Source organism: Hesperophylax consimilis, chromosome 18 (genome assembly GCF_061612785.1).
Source record: "Hesperophylax consimilis isolate HC1 chromosome 18, BYU_Hcon_1.0, whole genome shotgun sequence".
Taxonomy (NCBI): domain Eukaryota; kingdom Metazoa; phylum Arthropoda; class Insecta; order Trichoptera; family Limnephilidae; genus Hesperophylax; species Hesperophylax consimilis.
In genome coordinates, this window is record NC_142853.1 from 9839518 (window position 1) to 9862483 (window position 22966).

General features: G+C 34.0%; 1 protein-coding gene and 1 long non-coding RNA gene across 4 annotated transcripts in view; one reads left to right on the forward strand and one right to left on the reverse strand.

Annotated features, from left to right (window-relative positions):
- Positions 1–22966, forward strand: part of LOC149415332 (uncharacterized) — a 209848-nt gene that overhangs the window by 133636 nt on the left and 53246 nt on the right. The window lies entirely within an intron of this gene.
- LOC149415334 (uncharacterized) lies at positions 16206–16898 on the reverse strand. Its single transcript, XR_016303770.1, has 3 exons — positions 16830–16898; positions 16663–16740; positions 16206–16307 (listed from the first exon to the last, which is right to left on the reverse strand). It is a non-coding gene; the product is annotated as an uncharacterized LOC149415334 (long non-coding RNA).

Here is a 22966-nt window from a genome sequence, read left to right on the forward strand (position 1 = left end):
ACTGTACAATACCTACCTATTTTTTTATGTTTTTAGCTGAAAAAAAACATCAAAAATTTCACCGGAGACTAAAAATGATGCCAGGAAACAATGGCTAAAGTAAGTTAAGTACCTACGTATTGGACAAACCTGATGTTGAATCTTCCCTTAAATATAAAGTGGAAATCTTAACGACATAAGTGATGGAGTCGTGTAAAAACAATATTCGACGTGCGGCCCGACGTAATGGAAGGACCTTAGGTCAACTTTGCCCTAGCAGGTCTAGAAGATCGATTTTTCCGTAAGGTGTATTTAAATTATTTCTGATGAACGTATTATGAAAATTTCAAATTTTTCTAGAGGGATCCATCGGCAAATTACTAATTCGTCGTCTTGAAAAATAAAATATGATGTTTACCGCTTATTTTACGGTTGAAAAACCTTTTATAAATTTCTCAATTTTTATTTTATTAATCTTAAATATAAATGACACATATCTGTAGAGATTTCTCTAGAAACATTTAAGATTTTAGTAATAAGTTAGTCAGAAATAGTATAAGCATTGAGCAAATCCCCGGTATTAGTCTGATGTCGCTGTAGGTATCTAATCCTAAATCAACAACCATCGAATGGATAAACTCGTACAATATTATTTTGGTACACAATATCCATAACGGGCAATTTGTCTAGGTTGGTACTCGTCTAAGCTAAGTACTTGCGCAATAAACGCCTCGGTTAACTAAGTACCCCCTAATCCACAAACAACGGGCGAACTGTATAATCGGTATCTTTGTCCATCGGCTCGGAAACCGGCGATTTAGCCCGCATGTGCGCCTCTCAAGGTTCGTGCACTTGCTGTAAGCGGATTGATATTTTAGTGCTAATAGACAGGGTTTGCCAACCATTGGCTCTTGGAAATGAAATAAGTACAAAAAAATAACAAATTTATTATAAATGATTCTTAAAAAGGAAGACGCATCTCTTGGGTATATTTGATTTTAGATTTCACTCATAAAAGCATTTTATAAAATTTATACATATTTTTTATTGAGTAATTTATTTTTTTGTTTGTATTCTACTCAAGCGAAACGATATGAAAACATTTAATTTATCTAAAGCATATTTTTTGGCATTCACAATGTACACCAATTCGTTTTAAAGATTAATCAAAATAATGATTTAGCATTAAGCTTTGCCTTAACTATAAATTAATCACAATATCTCTTAGATAGTGTGCCGTAACCAACATTTTAACAAATTTAATAATCAATACAATGGTTTTATACAGAAAGGCACGTAAAAGAACGCTTTAATTTAGTTTATCTCTCTCTTGTGCCAGGGTGATACTGAAATTATCTTCTTAACACTTCTGGAAATTATAATCATGATCAAACAATGTTTAGGCTTACTAGCCATCACGCCATTTCACCGCAGGAGTAGGCAGAAAGGATGGAACGCCAAACAACTATTACACAAATTCCTTATTTCGTGCACATTCATAAAAATATCGTCTCATATTTTTTTCTTACTTATTTTTATTTTTTATTTATATACATGTTCGTCTGCTATTTTTGCATGACTCTGACTGTGCCGTGTCTCCATCACTATTCACATAATGTTCAAACTTTAAAATAAGTTATTTTGATAGTCAACGAATTGTTTTCGTGAACCCCAGATCACTGATTTTTTGTTACCGTCCAAACCGTCCATATCACATCCATTTCATATTGCAACATAAATAAATCCACACATTTAATTTTTTTAATTTAATGATCACTAAGCCACCCACAGGTAAATCACCGTCCGGCCACGTGATGCCACGTGGTTCCACCCCTGACACGTGTCCATCCCAATTAGGTACCGAGCAACGTCGGGCCGTCAGTAGCGGGGTAGGCAGAGAGAACCTGCGGCCAGCGGCGGCACGTGGCGCGCTGCTCACAGTGCTCACCCCTTTGTCCTAAAACACGCACTACAATGGATAACAAACACTTCATTAGATGCCTGTTACTTTGTTAAAAATATTTAAATGGAAATGAGAATGTCGATTCGTAAAGGGATTAACTGATCGCACGCAAGTAACAACTGAGAAAAGTAAGCAAATGTGTTACATCCTGCAACTAATTGATGTCTTAAAATTATTTAAAAAAATATGCTTGCACTTCTTTGAGATGAGCGCGGAATTCAATTTGGTTGTTATCAAATCTAATTTTTCTCACTTTATTTGAAAAGAGAGGGAAACGTTCTCGGTTAAGGCGATATCATACGTAGTAATGCAAAATCATGTGTTTTGGGTTTGAAAATTTGGTCGCCTAGAAATGTTTCAGATGCTTTAATTAAATACTGCGAGTAGAATACATCTTGACCTTTGAAATAAAAGACTATTTTTTATATAAATCTTTTTATAACCCCAGAAAAAAATAATGTATAGGCCTATGAAAACTGCTTTAAAGTTCAAAATCTCCTAATTACGAACCCATTTTCGGTTATGATTTTATTGTATAGTGTGGCAAATTAAATTATTTATAAAATGATCGGAAAAAAATTAAATATTTATGCCTGAACATCCACAAAATAAAATAAAAGACACTTTTTGGTGATGTTATATTCTTGCATAAATCAAAACAGGCGGGTGGTGTTAAGCGGGAATTTAAACCTTATCGCCATCTACGTAAGGGTTGTTATTGATAGCGGCTCAATTTAAAATATTACACGACGTAGTGCATCGCCTTAACGAATAACCAGACAATTCCAAGTCAATTATATAATTTTATATCATTATAAGAATTCACGGCAAAAAACTTACTGTTATAAAATATGACTTATTTATTAAAAATCGTTTAAAAACGGGATTGCAGGCCTTTAACGAATAAGTTGATAGGTTTTCTAGTAAACTTTCAGTAAAACACGAAGTGTTCATTAGAAATTAAATATTTTCGCATTTTGTCATAGACCATTATTAAGACATGGCAGATGCATGAAAACGTGTTCTGATATATTTGAATGTACTAAAAGTTTATACGGAAGCGGCCTGCGATCCCATTTTGAACAGGATTTTAATAAATCAGCAATACTAATTTTTCTCCGTGTAAAATATAGCTTACACACAGTGTCCTGAAAACCGTAGTACATGCGAGACACTGGTAAATCTACAACTCATTTGCAGTCGGTTTTGTAGTATGACATTTTTTTATTTGAATTTTGGTTTTCGAGTAAATCGAGTATGATGTTAGAATTTTAAGCTGTTTAATAGCGGCCTTTTCAAATGCGTCGAATCATAGATCTGGCTCCTGAAGTTTTTTTTAACTCTTTAGTAGACGAAAAATATTTTCAATTGTAAAAAAAAAATAGAATTCTCACCAGTTTCACGCTCATACTACGAGATTCCAGACACCGTGTATACGTAATGTTGGAGCTAGCAGAGAATTGAAACCGCGACGCCTGGGTAGGAACCCGACGCTTTAGAAGACTTGGCCACTAACCGATCAAACTCATTAAGAGTATATTAACTATTGAATTGGTTATGCAAAAAATGATGTAAACAAATCTTTAGCAACCATCGATAATATGCTGTAAGTGGGTAGGTAATATCCTTTTGGCCGATGTTGGCTACTCTTGAATTCTAACTAGATATTATATTTGGCATAATATTTTGGCGTTTGTTCCAACTATCTCAATTTTAATACGTTATATAATTTTAATACAATAACTATCTCAATTTCAATAATATTATACGGTAATTATTTAGTGTAGTTACTTATCTATCTAAATAAATAAAAATACTAACTACATGTCTACATCAAAAATGTGGTAGATTTGTATGATATATAGGTCACTTAGTTATTCTTCCCAACCACCCTACAATTCAGAATCTTATTAAAAAAATAGTTTTCCCGTTAGTCGCCAGGCGGCAGTAAATTTCAGTTTGGCGGCTGGGAGTCCCCGCAAATTTGATAAAAATTTCCCCGCTCGCATTGTAGTGACATCTATGTCGGTGCGGAGTAAGTTATGGCACGGTCCCAGCAGAAAAGCGGCTTGTCTACAATGCTTCTACATTCTACTACCCATAATCCGTTTATTTACCAAATAAATACGAATCAGTGACTACGCCCCTGTTTGGGACGATTTATTTTCTATTGGAGCTGTGAGCTGAATTGTGGTTTCTGTAATTTATTACGATTTGGACCTAAGTTAAGTATTTAGTTACCTATCTATCTAAACTATCTAACAAATAAACATTCTTATAATAACATTTGAAGGTTGTATTCAGAAATGTAATATATCATTGAAAAAAATGATGATACTAATAAATGAAACTAAACAATTGATAACCTAGATAGCGTATCGGATAAACATATCAAATTTTTATTTATAAGGGATACTTATTGACTTTTTTTATGACAACTTTACCGTTTTCTTTTTCTATGTCTTGTTTCATGTTTCGTTTACACTTTTTAGTGTTATCTTCCTCTTCAAAATGTACATCTTTTTCGATGTTAAAAGTTAAGGTCACCAAAAATCATTTTCATCAAATGTGACAAATGGGTGGATTCCTTGGTTAATTTTCAACCATCCAATAAAAATTTCTATTTTTCTTGTGTTTTTAATTCAAAACATTCAATTAAAATTACATAAAATCAGCTGTGACCAAAAAGTTGGATTATTTTACAATTCTTTCACCCTTAAATAATACTTTACCAAAAACGTGGCATTTAAACTTCGATTTCTGAGGTAGAAACGAAGTTGCAGTAACTACAGCCTATTATTCTGAGAACTAGATACACATTAACACGTAACTCACAATTTTAATATACATTGTCAATAAGAAATTAATTAACTATATCTGTAACATTTTCTATAGTTTAATCAATTTTAATTTTTGTACCAACAACTTTTTCATATGATTGTGAAAGTAACACAGCGCAAATACTCCTTGTGCGAATGAGGCTTCGTGCAACATTTACGAGGGATCTAATTACTATTAAATTCTTTATGCAGCGTTTTCCACACAAAGGGTATTAGTTAGCAGGCTACCTTCTTTATTAAAAACTTCAAAATAACACGCGAAGGTTCCATTTTACGTTCGGAGAATAATAGAAATATAAAACCATAGCTAAATGCTTTTAATGTGATTAGATCATTATAGTTAATTTTATCATCAATCATATTTTTGTTACAATATTTGTGGGTTTTTCTATTGTTGTACTAACATTAGACATTAACCATAAAATCTACATTAAAACAAGCCGACTATCCATTGCTAGTGTCCGTTACGCCCGCCCACAAATGATCGCAACAAATTTCAATTAAATGAATTGATTCATATTATGTCGTGGGGTTCCTTACCGAATAGATTCGATAGATTATGTAAGTATTTGGGTACTGTAATGAATTTGTTTTATTTATTTTACACACTTACCATTTTACTATTAGTACTTAAGTATACGAAATTCACGATATAGGCAGGTAGGTACTTAATATTAAAACATATATTTCAATTTATTAATTACTCTACAAATCAACACGTAAAAAACAAAGTTTTTTTTTAATATACTACATAAACTTTTGTTAATAGATGTATTAAAAATAAATATACATTATTTTTTTGGTTTAATTGATTATTGAACCTTACTACCCAAGGCTTTGCTCGTAACTGCTGAGAATTTTAAAACGTAAAATGGCGCTGAACAACTTAGCAAAATCTAATTTGGATGGACTGACATTTATTTCCTATATTAACTGCCGTAATATCATTCAATTTCCGAAAGAGGCGTACATGTTCGCGTGTGTAGGCGTGATTCTCACCGAAGGTTGAAATAATGCATTGTCACCGACAACGAGTATATCTGCTGAGTTTTAGCTCGATCGGATGTCGTTCCATGATTTGCATTCATACATTCACTAAAACAAAAGAGAAATTATTGAAAAAATCAAAAAATTCCCTGGTTAAAAATAGCCTGACTATATTATCAATATAATCATCAGTGGAAAATGTTGCAAGTGCAATGATGAATGTCTTAACCATGGGTAGGTGTTATTTAAGTTGTTATTGGTTTTCAAATAATTCATTCGGATGCAGAACACGTAAATTCAAATTAAAAGAAGTAGCTCCGTTAATTAGGGAAGCGAAAAATAATTAAAACCCAAAATAATTGAATCCGGGCAGGTACTCGAATAATTAAACACAAATTATTTAAATTCCGAACAACACTCAAAAAAGGAATGTCCATTAATTACTAAAATTCCACAACGGTTAAAATGCAGCCCTTTTATTGGCTGTGGATTAAAACATGATAATGAACGCTGAATGGTTGAAAAACTGATTGAAACTGATTTCAGTTTTAATAGGAAAATAATTGGAGTACATTCAAAATGACATGTTAGGTGGGTACCTACTTGACGGCCCTGAACAATAGCGACCATTTCTACATTATATATTACACGTACATACACTGAAAAAATAAGTGTTGATAATTTATTAAGAATCTTTTAAAAGTATTGGTAATCTGGTTAAAAACGGGATTGCAAGCCCTCAACGAATGAATTAACAGGTTTTCTGATACATTGTAATGAAAACTGTTAATTAATTCGTTAAAGGCCTGCAATTCCGTTTTCTTACCGTATTACTAATAATTTGAAGAGATTCCTAATAATACTGGCTCCAAACGGTTGTGAGCTGTTGGCACTCTTGCGCGGTTTCACATTATTTTTTTTATTTTTAAATCCAGAAAACAAAATCGAAATTCAAATAAATTGTTATATTTGAGAACTACCGCGTTTGAATTTTGAATGGTCGCCCTCACGTTTGTACCATTTTCCACTGTAAATGTAAATATAAATAAAAATCTAAAACATAAATAAAATGTTTGGATTCGTTCGTTCCCAATTTCGCTCGTGTACCGAAGCGGGTTTAGTCAAACGGAAGCGCTCGTGTCCATGTCACAATAAATCATAATTCATACTAATATAATTACTGCGATACAAACTATATACAAACACGCTTTTACAATACAGTGGAATGCTCTGCTTACACTTTGTCGTTTCATTCCCTTTTCCTTGCCCTTCCCTTACCCCTCTTATTCCCCTCCCCTTCCCCTCATCATCTAGGGGAAGAGTAATTCGATTAATTTACATAAACGTATTACAATCATGGTCGGTTAATTCCATCTCGTGATTTGTGACGTCACAATGTCAATGGCAACAAAGTGAAACAAAACGCTAATGCAATAAAAAAATTTGCATTATTTTTACGAGGGTCCAACAGTTGCTCAGTTTTTATGGTATTACCACTGAGAGTCACCACTGAGTCATCTCTCTTTCTGTTGCAATTTACCATATATGAGAAGGAAAGAGAAGCTTCCATGGATCTATCAGCGGTGTGACTTTATAAGAGTTTGAAGTTTTGAAGGGGACATGATAATCGGTAATCACGCGTAACAATATCACTCTATAGCTATCTAACATTTTTGGGAATCTACAGGGTGGTAAACTTGTTGTGAAATTTTGATGGACATAAAACAGGAGGCATGTACCGGCGAAAAATACAATAATTGGTAACCATGCTATAATTTTTAGCAAGACGTATTATTATTTGTATACATACCTAGTACATATGACCTTTATTGTCCTCCTCGTTAATAGACTGGTAGTTGACGCCAAATAATGTAGATAATTGACGCCAAATAATGAAGGTAGTTGACGAAAAATAATAAAGGTATTTGACGCCAAATGATGTAGATAGTTGACGCCAAATAATAAAGGTAGTTGATGCCAAATAATGTAGATAATTGACGCCAAATAATGAAGGTAGTTGACGCCAAATAATAAAGTTAGTTGACGCCAAATAATGTATATAATTGACGCCAAATAATGAAGGTAGTTGACACCAAATAATGAAGGTAGTTAATGAAAAAAAATAAAGGTAGTTGACGCCAAATAATGTAGATAGTTGACGCCAAATAATAAAGGTAGTTGATGCCAAATAATGTAGATAATTGACGCCAAATAATGAAGGTAGTTGACGCCAAATAATAAAGTTAGTTGACGCCAAATAATGTATATAATTGACGCCAAATAATGAAGGTAGTTGACACCGAATAATGAAGGTAGTTAATGAAAAAAAATAAAGGTAGTTGACGCCAAATAATGTAGATAGTTGACGCCAAATAATGAAGGTATTTGACGCCAAATAACAAAGGCAGTTGACGCCAAATAATTAAGACAAATTTTTCAAAATTCTGTACTTGCATACATTGAATAATCGATTGAAAAAAATATTATTCGACTAATCATAATACGAGTGTCATTAATTTGAACGAAGGTAATAATTATATTCGAGAAATTACTTTTTTTTCATTTGATTTCCTTTTATTTCCTTTACGGCTCTCGACTAGCAATCCGGCGGTCGCAGGTAAATTTTGATTGATTCATGTGTTATTTCACGATATTTTATTAAAAATAATATAAGGTATATTTGCTGCACGTTCCAGAGTGGAAGATACTGTCAGTATCGCCCTGGTGTTAGATCACCATTCAGTATTGATACGTTGCTTAAAATGCCTTTGGCCATGTTTGGTGACCAGATCTGAAAAGGTACTTCCCCATCTTCCTCTACTCAATCTCCTTCCCCCCACTACCTTCAGTCTCACAACATACCCCGATTGGAGATGCCATAGTCTCACCGGCTCCAGATGGTTGGAAGCAGTTGGGACTCTTGTGTGGTATTCACATAAAAAACAAATATTATTATAATATTTAAATAGGTGATGTAGTTTGTAACTTAACTTATTGCGAAACTTGTTAAAATGTTTTGGACAATGCACTACGTCGTTTAATATTTTTAATTGAGCCGCTATCAATAACAACCCTTACGTAGATGGTGATAAGGTTTAAATTCCCGCCGTTAATTAAAACCATCCGCCTGTTTTGATTTATGCAAGAAAAAAACATGTCCAAAAAGTGCCTTTTATTTTATTTTGTGGATGTTCAGACATAAATATTTAATTTTTTTTCGATCATTTTATAAATTACTTAATTTTCCACATTATACAATAAAATCATAACCGAAAATGGGTTCGTAAGTAGGAGATTTTGAACTTTAAAGCTGTTTTCATAGGCCTTGTACATTATTTTTTTCTGGGCTTATAAAAAGACTTATCTAAAAAATACTCGATTATTTCAAAGGCCAAGATGTATTATACTCGCAGTATTTAATTTAAAAACACATGATTTTGCATTATTACGTATGGCATCGCCTTAAATGTTTACATTAGAATCTATTAGTATCTATGTACCTAGCCATTGTATATAATGTACTAATTTAAGATATGGTGGAAACATTTTCACCTTTAATTTAATTAGGTGTATTTTACATTCTTGCGAAAAGAATATTCGGTTAACATAGACAAAATTTCGCATCATTATAAAAATCAAACTATTTAAATATACTATGTATTTAATATTTTGACAATAATGTTGAAATCGCAATTTTAATCTCTAACGCAGTATGTACGAGTATAATCGATGTTTAATATACACATTTTACATCCGAGCCACGAATTACGGAAAAGGAACAAAGCAACCGCAAACGGCGCGAAACGCTTTGCTTTGTTATTTTCCCGTAATTTTGTTCTGTTTATCCATAGCATAAGATTGTCTGATTAAAAAAATATTATCTTAATTTTGATACAATCTTGAAACTCTCTCCGCGCAATCATTGTTATGTCACTAAAACAAAAATAAAACAAGAAATTTAATTTCCCAAGACTCCATGCGCTGCCATCTGTGAACGGCGCGGCGAAGCTTTCCCCTTGGAAGAAAAAGCGCGCGTAAGCTCGTTCTCCCACCAACAGACCAAAGACAATATTCCATAGATAAATCACGGCCATATTAAATTACGCGCGTGTACTAATATCGGCGGACGGGTTTGTTTATTCTATAATGCGTTTATTTAATAACATTTCACGTCATCAAACTTTATTATTCTGTGTCATTTTTGCCCCGTTAGAGGGTGTGTTATTAGATTAGCGTGCGAAGCGAATTTTATGTTCTTGGGGTAGATTTTAGAAAGGAACACTGAATTTGTTACAGGGATGAAACAATGTTTGATTTTTTTTGTGCAAATTTTTTTTTAATGTTAAACCGCGCAAGAGTCCTAACTGCTCCCAAGTTTCTGGAGCCAGTGAAACTAAGGCATCTTCAATTGGGATATGTTGTGTGGCTGGGGAAGAGGAAGGTGGGGATGTATCTGGTTATTCAGATCTGGCCACCAATCACAGGCAAAAGCCATTTAAAGTATCATTTCAATTCTGAATGGTGGTCTTACACCTGGGCGATACTGACAGTATCTTTCAAATATAATATTTATTATTTTAAATGAGCAGTTTGTGAAATAACATAAACAAATCACAGAAATTCACAGGATTTGAACCCGCAACCTCCAGCTTTCTAGTCGAGAGTGTTACCCCTCGAGCATGGAGGCAGTAACTATGGATTTTATTGATAAGACTTTTATTTTTTTTACCATATAAAAATAATTATCCTGAGATATACTCTGATTTCTTGTGTCACGAACACAGACATTATTCATATGTCTATGGTCACGAATGTTTTTTTAAAATATTATCTTCGTGCAATGGTCAAATGTCATCTTTGGGAGTGCTGTGTCAGAAAATAATGGTGTTCAGCCGAGGTGTTGAACATGATAATGATTTGTTAAAACGACACATTCTCATGCGACAAATTTCAACATTGCTTAAAATTTGGTCCGGCGCACAGTGGCGGATTTTGATGATTTTGCGGGACAAAGCTTTTGGCGCTAAATAATTTTTGTTTGTAAGAAATGCTACTTTATTTATGTTAGTTATTATTATCTTATTAAAATAGTGTTAATGCTATGAAACGGAGAGTTTTAAAATAAATAAGAATGTAACAAGTGCACCGAAAAAAATGTTGTAATGAAATGAAAGATACACAGATACCAACTTATTATAAATGATAATTACTAGTTAAAATAGTTATAGCATGCCAACTTCCTGATATAATATTAATATTTCAGAATATATCGAGAACACGTGTAACACGAACTCTTTTCCTAATAGATATCATGACGAAATGCGATAATATCAGTATGTCAAGATCAGTATTTGTATGAACACGTGTTCATACTAACTCATTCATTCAGAAGTTTGAGCTGAAGTTGACAACCCTGTAGTTAACACCCCAAACACGAATTTTGACGTTTTATTGAGTAAATTTATTTAGCTCTTGGTAGACGTTACTACATTAGCACAGTACAAAACTGTGAAACTTTAATTTAATGAAGCCTATAATATAAGCAATTGACTGCAAAATTACAATAATTTAACATTTTTATTTTATAAATTTTAAAAGATTACAATTTTGATGATTGTCCAACTAACATACTAGGCTCATGCCCGTATTATGGTAGTCGTACATGATTTATTTAAGAATAACAAAATAATATTTAGTAGAACAAATAATAAAACACACGGGAAAAGTACATTTTATGGTAAAACAAAAATGAATTATATATTTTTATTATTATTATTATACTCATTAAAGTTGATAATTGTGTTTTTTCGCGTTTTCTGGTGAGAACATTTTTGTTATTTTACAGTGTGGCTATGGGACTCCTAATTAGGGTAATATATTGTGAGGAAATATGTAGAATGGGAAGTACCTGACGATTCAGATCTATACACGACACAAGAAAAGCAATTTCACAGTTGTTTGTTATTTGTTTCGTGTTCTGAATCTGACTAGGTAATTTGTGTTATTTCACAATGTACTAATTAAAAATTATATTTGAAATATTTGCGGCACGTTAGAGAGTGTATACTCTCAGTAGCCCTGGAGTAAGACAATCAATCGGAATTGAAACTTTGCTTGAAATGGCTTTGGCCATATTTGGCGACCAGATATGAATTATCAGGTACTTCCCCACCTTCCTCTTACCTATCTCCTTCCTCTCCCCACTGCCTTCAGCCTATCAAGATACCCCAATTGGGGATACCATAGTCTCACTGGCTGCAGATGGTTGAGAGCAATTGGGACTCTTGTACGGTTTCACATTAAAAGGTCGATACTGATAATTATACCATATGTCCAAAATATCCGATATTTTAAGAGTTTTAATTGGCTGCAACTGTTAAAATATGCGCTTAACGTTGGGTTACGGTAATTCGCGTTAAACGACAACAAACCTAAACCCTTGATGGACCTACTCACTAAACAAACATAGTTCAAGAAACTTGAAGCAATGTTTGATCGTTAGTATCATTCACTGAGGCAACACAGAAAGCAGAATATAAAACTCTTTAATTTGTTCTGACGAATATTTTCTTTGATACGTTGGAAGGTAAGTATTAGGTAACACACATTTAAATCGTTTATATTTTTTTATTCCCCATTAGTCTAATGTAGATATCTTATGGTCTTCGGTAATTAAAATAAATAGATAATTAATATCGGCAGTCAATATTAAAAAAGCAAGGATGGATGAAATTTTATTTTGACAGGTCCTCATTAAAAATTAAATCATTAACACGAAGCGGCCCGACAGCTAAATCAAAAATAATCGGTCAATTATCGAAGTAAATAATATCGAATTATATTTTATCGACAGGCACCTTTACAAAGCCTCTGATCAAATAAGAATGAGTAATCGTAAAGGATGCAGCATAACTGATAAATATTGACAGTTAATTTGAAAAATTTCAACATTTTCAATTTGTCAAATAATTTAATTTTTGAAAATCAATCAATCAGACTCCTCCCAAAACTGGGAAATAACTTCATATTAATTGTTGTTATTGAACAATAATTGAAAGAAAAATAATAGTTTTGCTTCTTGTTCCATTCTCTTGATAAATAGATGGATATCATTCCAAGCTCCATAGCTCATGGTGTAAATGAATTGGCTTACATTTTCAGTAAAAGCTTTGAAAATATCTTTATGACAGAGGTCAACATTTGAGTGTTCGTACTGCTTCATAGGACTAACCTGATAAGATGATATGATTTTTCCGGACCTTCCTCTTTTCGTCTCCTTCTCGTAGTCACACTAGCTTAGGGTAGCTGGGACTAAAGCTATAATGATATAAAAATAAATTGCTGGAGTAGGTACCGATTATACTTTTAAATATTTATCTCTCTCAATGCCACAGAGAGAAAAATGAGAATTTCTAATTATTATGAATCTCTTAAAATTATTCGTAATACGGTTAAAAGCGGGATTGCAGGCCCTTAACGAATGAATTGATCGGTTTACTATTAAAATTTTAGTAAAAGAGTAATGTATTATCACGATGGCAGAACACGTGTTCATAAAAAATCACAATATTTTCCCATTTATTTATTATATTTGTTTTTATGATATTTTAGGATTTTACTAAATATTTACCAGGAAACGGCCTGCAATCCCATTTTTAACCGGATAGCGAATAAATTGAAATTTTTTTTTTAATAAATCAGCAATACTCAAAATCAAAATTTATTGGTTATTAACTGCGTTATTACATATACTACGTCTAAAAGTTATTTTCTAATCTATTTTTTCTTAATTCTGGATATTTTAAAAATTATCTCACCACTCTCCGAAACCTCTAACCATTAAAATATTTATCAAATTTTCTAGTCATCAAAGTGTCCAAAGATGATTTTTGAAAACACAAAGAATCCTTACAATGAGTGTGGGGGAATTTTGACGGTGGTAGATATAGCCTCACGCTTCTACAGCCTAAAATACCACTCGAGACGTCATCATCATTGACGTCTGAAATGAGGCTTCACCTTCTTTGATCCTTCCACTAACAGTGGGTAAACAATGGACCGTATCTTGCTGTTACACGTTATGTGTTTAATAATGTAAATATGATTTGTGGTTAATATTCGATTTACGTGCTAATAGCAGCATTTAATGATCTGAACAAGAGATTTTATAATATTTATTTTTTGGTATTTTATGATTAAAAATGACTGCACGATATTTCGCATTCAGTTTGACATGGATAACTTGGCAGACAGCCAGATGTAGTTCTAGGTTTATTTTGTTATAAGATATCCTACAATGCAGTACTCTAAAAGTTTTAACAATCATTCAATTTGAAAACCTATAAAAATTCTAAATCTTTTCACTATAAGGACGACTTGCCGCCAGCTTCAATTTTGTTGTCAGCTTTGTGGAAAATAATTGAGATGATTATTTTTAACAAAAGTATTTAAATTTAGTATATTTATGCCGATAGCTAACGATGAAAAAGGTTCTAGTTCTTATAATATATACTGTCTATATCGACCTGGTGAAAAATCACCAATCTGAATTGAAACGTTTCCTTCCTCTTTTCACCATCCCCTTCCCATATTCTTCCCTTTGTTTACTCCCCTGAACCTCACAGGATACCCCGATTACTGATGCCATAGTCCTACTTGCTCCGATGGCTGCGGTAGTCACATTAAACTAGAATGACCAATATAGGTGTCTAAAATATAAACGTGCATGAAAACCTCCCCAAAACGTTCCCAATATCGGCGAGGCTTTCACCCATATGCATAGTCGGTTCCTCGAGATTTCCTCCACTCGACTGTGACTCGACTCAACCTCAAGGATAAAGTTGGTATGCAGAATTGAAAAAACTATCCTCGACTTGAGCAAATTCCTCAGTCGAGTCGAGTAATGAACTGTCAAACTCAAGGTACATCGCGATCTACCTTGAGGCCTCCTCAAAGCTTGTTAACAGCGCGCAACCACATTATTTCTGAGGTTAATTAGCATAATGAATAATTTCCATGATTTTATTGACTACATTTATGAAGATTTGTACCAATATCGTCCTACAAAGCGGTATTTACGGGATGCAGAAAATCCGCTGGAATATTTTGATGATGTGGAATTCCGAAGAAGATTTCGATTTAGAAAAGATACAATCATAAATGTCCTCTTGCCACTTTTGAATTTAACACCGAGTGCCAATAACCGAGGTCTTCCAATACCACCTCTGTTGCAGCTGCTCATAGCAGTGAGATTTTATGCCACAGGGAACTTTCAGGTGAGTACACAATACACATGGCTAGGTACAACTTTATTTATTTACCTAGGTATTGTGATGCAAGCAAATATATGTATACCTACCTTCTAATAATCTATTTTTAACACAAACAATTTATATGATTTTGTTTGTTTGGTTTGCAGATTGTATGTGGAGATCTCCACAAACTGAGTCAAGCTGTGGTATCTCGAATAGTTACTAAAATATCTAAAGCACTTGCATTGAAAATCGGACACTACATTAAATTTCCCAATGTAGACGAGAGGTCAGATGTTAAAAGAAAATTTTATCAACAGGCTGGATTTCCTGGCGTTGTTGGTACTATAGATTGTACACATGTACCAATCAAGAACCCAAGGAGGGAAAATGGAGAAGTTTATCGGAACAGAAAAGGATTTTTTTCTTTAAATGTTCAGATTGTGTGCGGCCCACATATGGAAATATATGACATAGTGACAAGATGGCCAGGTTCTGTACATGATTCGCGTATATTTACCAACAGTCGATGCAGGATGCGATTTGAAGAGGGTGACCTAAGAAATAGTGGTATACTGTTAGGTGACAATGGATATGCCCAAACATCTTACATGTTTACCCCGATTCTCAATCCTCAAACACCACCACAACAGCGTTATAATAGATCACATATCAGCACAAGAAACATCATAGAGAGGGTTAATGGTGTTTTGAAAAGGCGATTTGCATGCCTAAGCAGGAAACTGCAAAACAAAATCACAACTGTTCCAAATATTATTGTTTCTTGTGCTATTTTGCATAATATTAGTATACAAACGAATGAAGAATTGCCAGAGCCACTAAGAGAACCAGAGATTGCCTTACCTGTGGTACAGGAAAATGAACGTGGTAGCATTATTAGAAATAACTTTATTATAAGACATTTTACTTAATTATTTTTAATAAAATTTCAAAATTTAAACACAATGGTTTGTGTTATATTTTTTTATTTTTTCTGTAGAACACAACAACAATAAAATAAATAAAATTTTAAAAATCATTTTTTTAACTTTTGTAACCTAAGTTCCGCCTCCTCCCGTTGGACCTGGTTTAAACGGAGAAGCTCTTCTGCACATTCTCTCTCCAGGCGAGCCTTATTGTACCTTTCTTGTGCCGCCTTTACTAACCACTCTTGTTCAGCAACCTTCAATTTATGTAGCTCTTCATCCATTCGCTGATTTTTATCATATTGAGCTTTTCTAAGGTTGAACTCTTCCGTAATAACACGGGCACGTGTATTTGTTGCACCTGAAATGAGTAAATACACAATTGCAGATTGATCACGTACCAATGAGTTTCCCTTAATTACTAATGTACATTAATAAATAAATAATACTTTTTTTATTTTGGAAATTGTACACAGAGCGCCATCAGTTCTACTGTAACAACTACATGCTTGTGTTGTAGATTCTGGATGGTTAATACCTTCTACATAAATACTTTGTCTTTGATATAAACACATTATAAATATAAACATCCATAAGTCAGGTAAAAATGTCAGTATTCATCATACAAACATATGACCCTAGCAGGATCATGCCCTCAAATATGACTACCTTTTTGTTACACACTGTATAATATAAAATAAAATCCAAAACCTCACCTTGTCTTTGAGTTGCCTGAGCACCATGGTCAGGTAATTGTGACTCTGGTCGACGAGGAGGAGATTCCACAGATCGTCCTGTCAAAAGATATATCTCATGTTTATCCAAAAGTTTAAAAATATATGTATTAGGTACTAATGACAAATATAAGCATAAATAAACTAACCAAGTTCGATGCTTTCTTGCTCAAGACTTTGACCTGCAGCTTGAACATGATGGAAATCTTGCATTTCATCCACCACTTCAATACCTGAAATATTTTAATGATATTGTATTGAAGCTAAAATTTGTTTATCTCAAGGGAACTAATAACTCTACAGGGAGAAAAGTAACACAAATTACATTGACTTTCATCTAGCACAGAGTCACTGTCACGGACAAATTGCATCTCCACATCAGTCTGGTCTTGAAGGGCATCGTCAATGTCCTGGGAACTCGGTGTAGGTATGTATGCCCCGCCTCCAGTTTTCATTCGTTCCCTTTTTTCTAGGGCTAGGACTTGCTTCCTCCTTGTCTTCAAATTATCACAGCATTTTTTAAGTTGGACTTCTGTTCTCTGAAATAAACAACATTATTTAGGATAGGCTATAAGATTATAGGTAGTAGTTAAATATATAAATAAAATTGTAAAGTATTCTACTTACTTTGCTGTTATTTTCAATAGAATTGTATTCTTCGGTAAGCCGGACCCATGCTACTTTGTTTACATTCGGATTTCCTGCCCCGATTGTTCCCGTGGTGTTCAATTTATACTTTATAATTAATTCCCTCAAGCACGCCTTTTCCATTTCACTAAAAACTTGCCTCCCGGCCATAACAATTGTCTCACTAAACGAACGAAATCAAATTAACCAAATTATCTTCGCACTCGACAGTTGAGTTCGTTGAGTTGAATAACAGAATTGACAGATAGCACCACAGAAACAGAACACAATCTCAGAGGAAGACAGCCCATAGATAAAAAAAGTGAACCATAAACATATTCTCTACAGTTTGCCAACATAATAATAAGAAATTTAATGACGTCATTCCTTCACTCAACCTCAACTCGACTTACTGGAGGTTCCTCACTGGAGGGTGAAGCCGTAACTGAACATACTGATTTCAAGGGAGTTTTTAAGATTTCCTTGAGGTGACCTCGACTAAGGTCGAGTGGAGGAGGTCTCGAGGAACCGACTATGCATATGGGTGTTTTTATGTCTACCGCCATCTATCGATTTACAACTCAACCTAATTACCATACATCACAAATAAAAAACTTCAGCCTTAGTGACCACGACTTGTTCAAGATACCACACTGTAGAACAGGTGTTCTAGCACAGCTTGACATGAGAAATGATGTATCTGCCAAATGTTAGAAGTATTAAAATAAGAAATCTTAAATTGTAACTGTATGATGTTATTAATTTAAATAATAATATAATCTATATACTACTGCATAGTTAACATCATCAAACTGTACGTTTCTCACACTGAAGTAATATGAAAACAAGGGAATAATATAATTCTATTCACTAGATTCTTCAAAGAATTATGGATGCCTACAGTATTAATTATCAATAAATAATAAGGTTGACAAAAACACTAGTTTAATTAAAGTGTTTTTGTCAACCACTTCATGAGGCCTATTTTGTTGTTTTGGACATATTGATGACCGTTAAAATATTGTTTTGCCTCTATCAATACACCCACAAAATAGTTAACATTTTATGTCAACATATATTTTTTCATAAACGAAAAGCCAATAGCTCGGACGTGTCGATATCTGAAACCTATAGAAGTGTATTGTGGGCGTGGATATACTCTCGAAGTAAGCTCAATTTTTTCTTACTTCTTTTAGAATTGATTGAACATGTTAAAACATCGATTTTTTGAGCAGATAGTTATTTTTACATGATTCAATGGTATGTGGTCTAATGTGAAGCTTGTTTGGGGGCGTTGCCAGGGTATCTATCTCAGGTAGATCGATAAAACCCTATATCAATACGATATTGACGAAATATGTCAACTATTATCAGTTAGCGATATTTGCGAGCACGGTCAGAATATCCGACGGTCGGTTGACAAAAGCCGAGGATTTTAGCGCAGCCTCTAAATTGTCAGATATGCACATTTTTTTAGATAATGTCGTTCGTTATGCAAAACAACATTCTTATTAAGAATAGAAGTGAACTAACTAAGCTCTTAGAATTGAAATAAATCGTAAACACGATCCTTATACTTAATTAATTCATCTAAGACTTGATTAATTGATTCCGTTCCAGCCCGGAGAAACAAAAGTAGTTAGTTATGACCAAGTTAACTCCCTTTTAGTGTCAAAAAGTTCGTGCGGGCTGCACATGTATATTAAAGTTATTATTTTAATTCGACATTGTTTAATTTATATGTTTTTTTTACGTGGCCGTTTGACGATGACAAACCATAAAAAATTCCTCCAGTGTTTCAATGTCTAATTTATTGCATTATCAAAATCGGTCTGGCTATCAACATCGCGACCGTGCTCAGGAAATCGGTATAAGATCATCATCATGTAGTATAGACAGTCCTGATTTAATTAACCTCATTGAATTTCATATACCCACGAGAGCTACTCGTTCTAAAATTTTGTTTAAATGCAACAATATCAGGACTGAGTATTCCAAACACTCGCTTGTACCTAGGTTGCATGAAGTTAGTAATAGATACGCAGATGTGGCAGATCTATTTAACTGCACGCAAGGTAGGTACAAGAGGGCTATGCTATCAAATCTTTTCAATCAATATTAATTTAATCTAATTCTACCTTATTTGCACTATAGAAACTTATGTACTTGTATCTCTTGTTTACTTACTTACTTACTCTCTAATGTCATTTCACAATGAAATGCCACATATATTTGTTATTCTTATTTTTAAATATTTCTACAATTTTAACTGTGACATGTTATCATTGTTTATGGTATATTTATACCGTTGATATTAAATAAATCATTAGTTACGACTATCGATTCAATATTGTAAAGTTATCGATTTCACTGTGCTAGACCCCCTAGTACGGTACAGTACAACCAAAATGGTTGACATTTCCAAGGCTCTTGAGCGGCCTTGGCTCAGAGGACTTTAAAAAAACCGCCTTCTCGGCGTCCCACAGGGATCGGTTCCCACTCCTACGTTGTTTTTGTTACACTTCAATGACCTTCTTTGGTTAATTCATTGTTACGCGGTTAAAGTACAGTCTGTGATAGATTTTTTTGGAAAGACCCCAAAGGATACACAAACTTCAAAGCACGGAGGGTTTTGAAACATTGAATTTGAGAACATGGCCTGAGGCCTAGAGTCGAGAAGTTTTAAGAAAATTGACGACATCAGTGACGACATATTTGTATAAATCAAACTTCTAGGTTATTTACGGTTCAGTGGTGAAGATGTTAGCTTTGGCCTCCATCCAACACAATACGAGGGCAAACGATCCATTCTTCGTAACACCTTAAATGCCAATCAGGTTATACAAATAATATGAGCACAGTATTGACTTAGGTCTATAACTGTCTGAAAGAATATTATTAACCCTTATTTTTTGTGTTTAATTTAACATGTCTACCAAATTTCTGTACTGAAAAGTTTCACCAAATGAATCATAAATAATTAAAAAGCAGCTGCACTACCCTTACATTATTTTTATGTGAATGACGCACAAGATTCCCAACTGCTTCCAATCATTTGGAGCCAGTGAGGCTGTAGTATCCCCAAACGGGATATGTTGCGTGTCTAAAGGTAGTGGTGAGGGGAAGGAGGAGAAGAGGAATGTGTGGAAGTACTTGGCTATAAAGACCTGGTCACCAAATACAATTAACCCCATTTCGATTATGAATGGTTACGTTTGGTAACTTAGCAGGGGTGCCCGGGTTCATGGGGGGGTGAGGTTTGTTTAAATCTTGGTGGCGAATGCGGCGTAAAGGCCGGGTCGGGAGACACTGGTTAAGTGTGACCCTTTGACCTCTCCAACAGGACTCTATCGACCTTGCAAAGCAGTGAGAGAAAAGGATTCATATGTCCGTCACTCCTGTACACACTGACCTCCAGATAGCTACCAACCCCTCAGACCTGTGTTCTTCCCAGAACTTCATTTTCTTTATTTCCTTAAAAAGAGCCTCTACGCAGCGTCCCCAAAGACGACAACGACCATTATTTTCCTCAAGACCTATTTTGTGGAGCTAGGAAAAAAAACTATAAATGGTAAGATAAATATGGAAAACAATAGAAAATGTACGTATGGTCAAGGTAACAGACCTGCATCATGGACTTTTTGTGATTTATTATATTAAAACTATAATATAATAATTATTGTAGCATTTGTGAAGCTGAAAGTATTTATGAAAATGCTTTTCAAAAACAAATATATCCAATTTTCTTTATAACTTGATTTTCGTTGACAGATTGATTAGAGAGACGTAAAAAATAAACCTTTCGAATGAACACAGTTAGTACACTTTAAAAATCTTCTGTCGAAAAAAAACAAAAGAAACACAAAATTCAAATACATAATTTTAATCAAATAAAATAAAACAATTTTATAGTAATGGGATTTTAACTAAATACCTACTTTATCGCTTGTCTGTATTAACAAAATCATTAGTTTCGAAAATTTTAAGAAATTTAAGGTCATTACGCAGGAATGTTTAATTTCACAACATATACACCTGAAATTAGTAAGTTTGATTGTTCATACTTTATTTCAAGCATAAGATATTCATCATTTTGTATAAGTAGTTAATATACATATATTATTAATGTTTAGGCAAAATAAAATAGAAACAAAACGAATAATTTTTTGGTAGAAAAATGCATTTATAGTTGACAGAACTGCATTTACGATATTGTCGTGATTTAAATATAGATTTTGTAATAATTGTGTTTTATTTTTGGGGGTATTATGCCGTATTGCGCTACCTCCTTCTTTCGGACAGCATTACGTCAGGACAGATCCGTCACATTGAACACAAGGCAAGAAAGCGCAACCTTGTTGCTCTTGTTCAATTCTATCTTCTTTTGGGATAGATCCACAATCTTTGCACGTCTGCCCTGATGATGGACACTGTAATGCTGTCCGAAACGTCGGCTATAAAAGGAAGTAGCGCCACACAGCATAATACCTCAAAAACAAATCACTGTAACACTTTTAGCAGTGAAAATCTCAAATCATACTAGATTTCATTATATTATTTTGCTTCAACAAGAATTTGTTCGCCAGTGCTGAAACCGTGGTATATTGTGGTATTATAAAAATCGTTCAATATTTCATAGGTTCACGTAATGCGGAGCCACTCGAGATTTTTTTTTCTTAAGATACGCTAAACACCATCGAGTGTTGCCAGAGTGTCTCGGCGGAATTACCCCCTCCACGGGCGCCGAGAAGGGTAAATATGGCAACACTGAGAGGATAATTCAGGACCCTCGACTGGCAAACCTTCCTCTCAACTTCCAACACAATGGCATCTCGGACGGTGGGGGAGTAGGGAGGGGGGTCGCCTCAGGCCCACCCACCGAAATACCCGCCTTTTCAGATACACGTTTATTTAAATGGAGTCTGGTGATGTGCTTTACAATAATAATAATGTTTGATTCAACTGAACAGATCGGTGAGTGCGATACTTTGCCTGCCATATTAAAGCATACTTATGGATGAATTAAACGATTTCAAAATGAATACAGGATAAAAAAATAAAATAATTACATATAGCATTTGTACTACGGTGGCTTAAGGGAAATACTCCATGCATGGTGTGAGGAAGCGCGCTGCCACTGGGCGACGGCCTGGATGAGAGTGACTGACTAGTTCATACTTCTACCTTCTCCTAGCAAAATGGTAAACATATTGAATTATCATACTACCAACCTACTCAAATAAATTATATTTGTGTAGCGTTGTTGAAGCGTTTCAAGTACATATATAATGATATCACTTTTAAAATACTCACATATATTACACATATCGTGATAAAATAAAAAACACCGAAAATATGCCATGTCGTGTGTCGGCATTTCAGTTGATTCTTGGTTATACTCGGATTTACTTACTGATTGTGCGTAGCGAAGTTCTGTTTTAACTCGACCATTTGGAATATCATCTTCATGTAAATTTGTTTGTTATGTTCCGGCTCCAATTCAAGATGGTGTACTTGTATATACTACCTTTTTATCCCGCCAGAGTTCGCATGATCGTGGTTCACAATACGAGCTGACTATTCGAAATAATCAATATCACGGTAAGTAACCATCGGCCTGATGAAAGTTTGAAAAAAGAATTGTCATTGTGATTCTTTG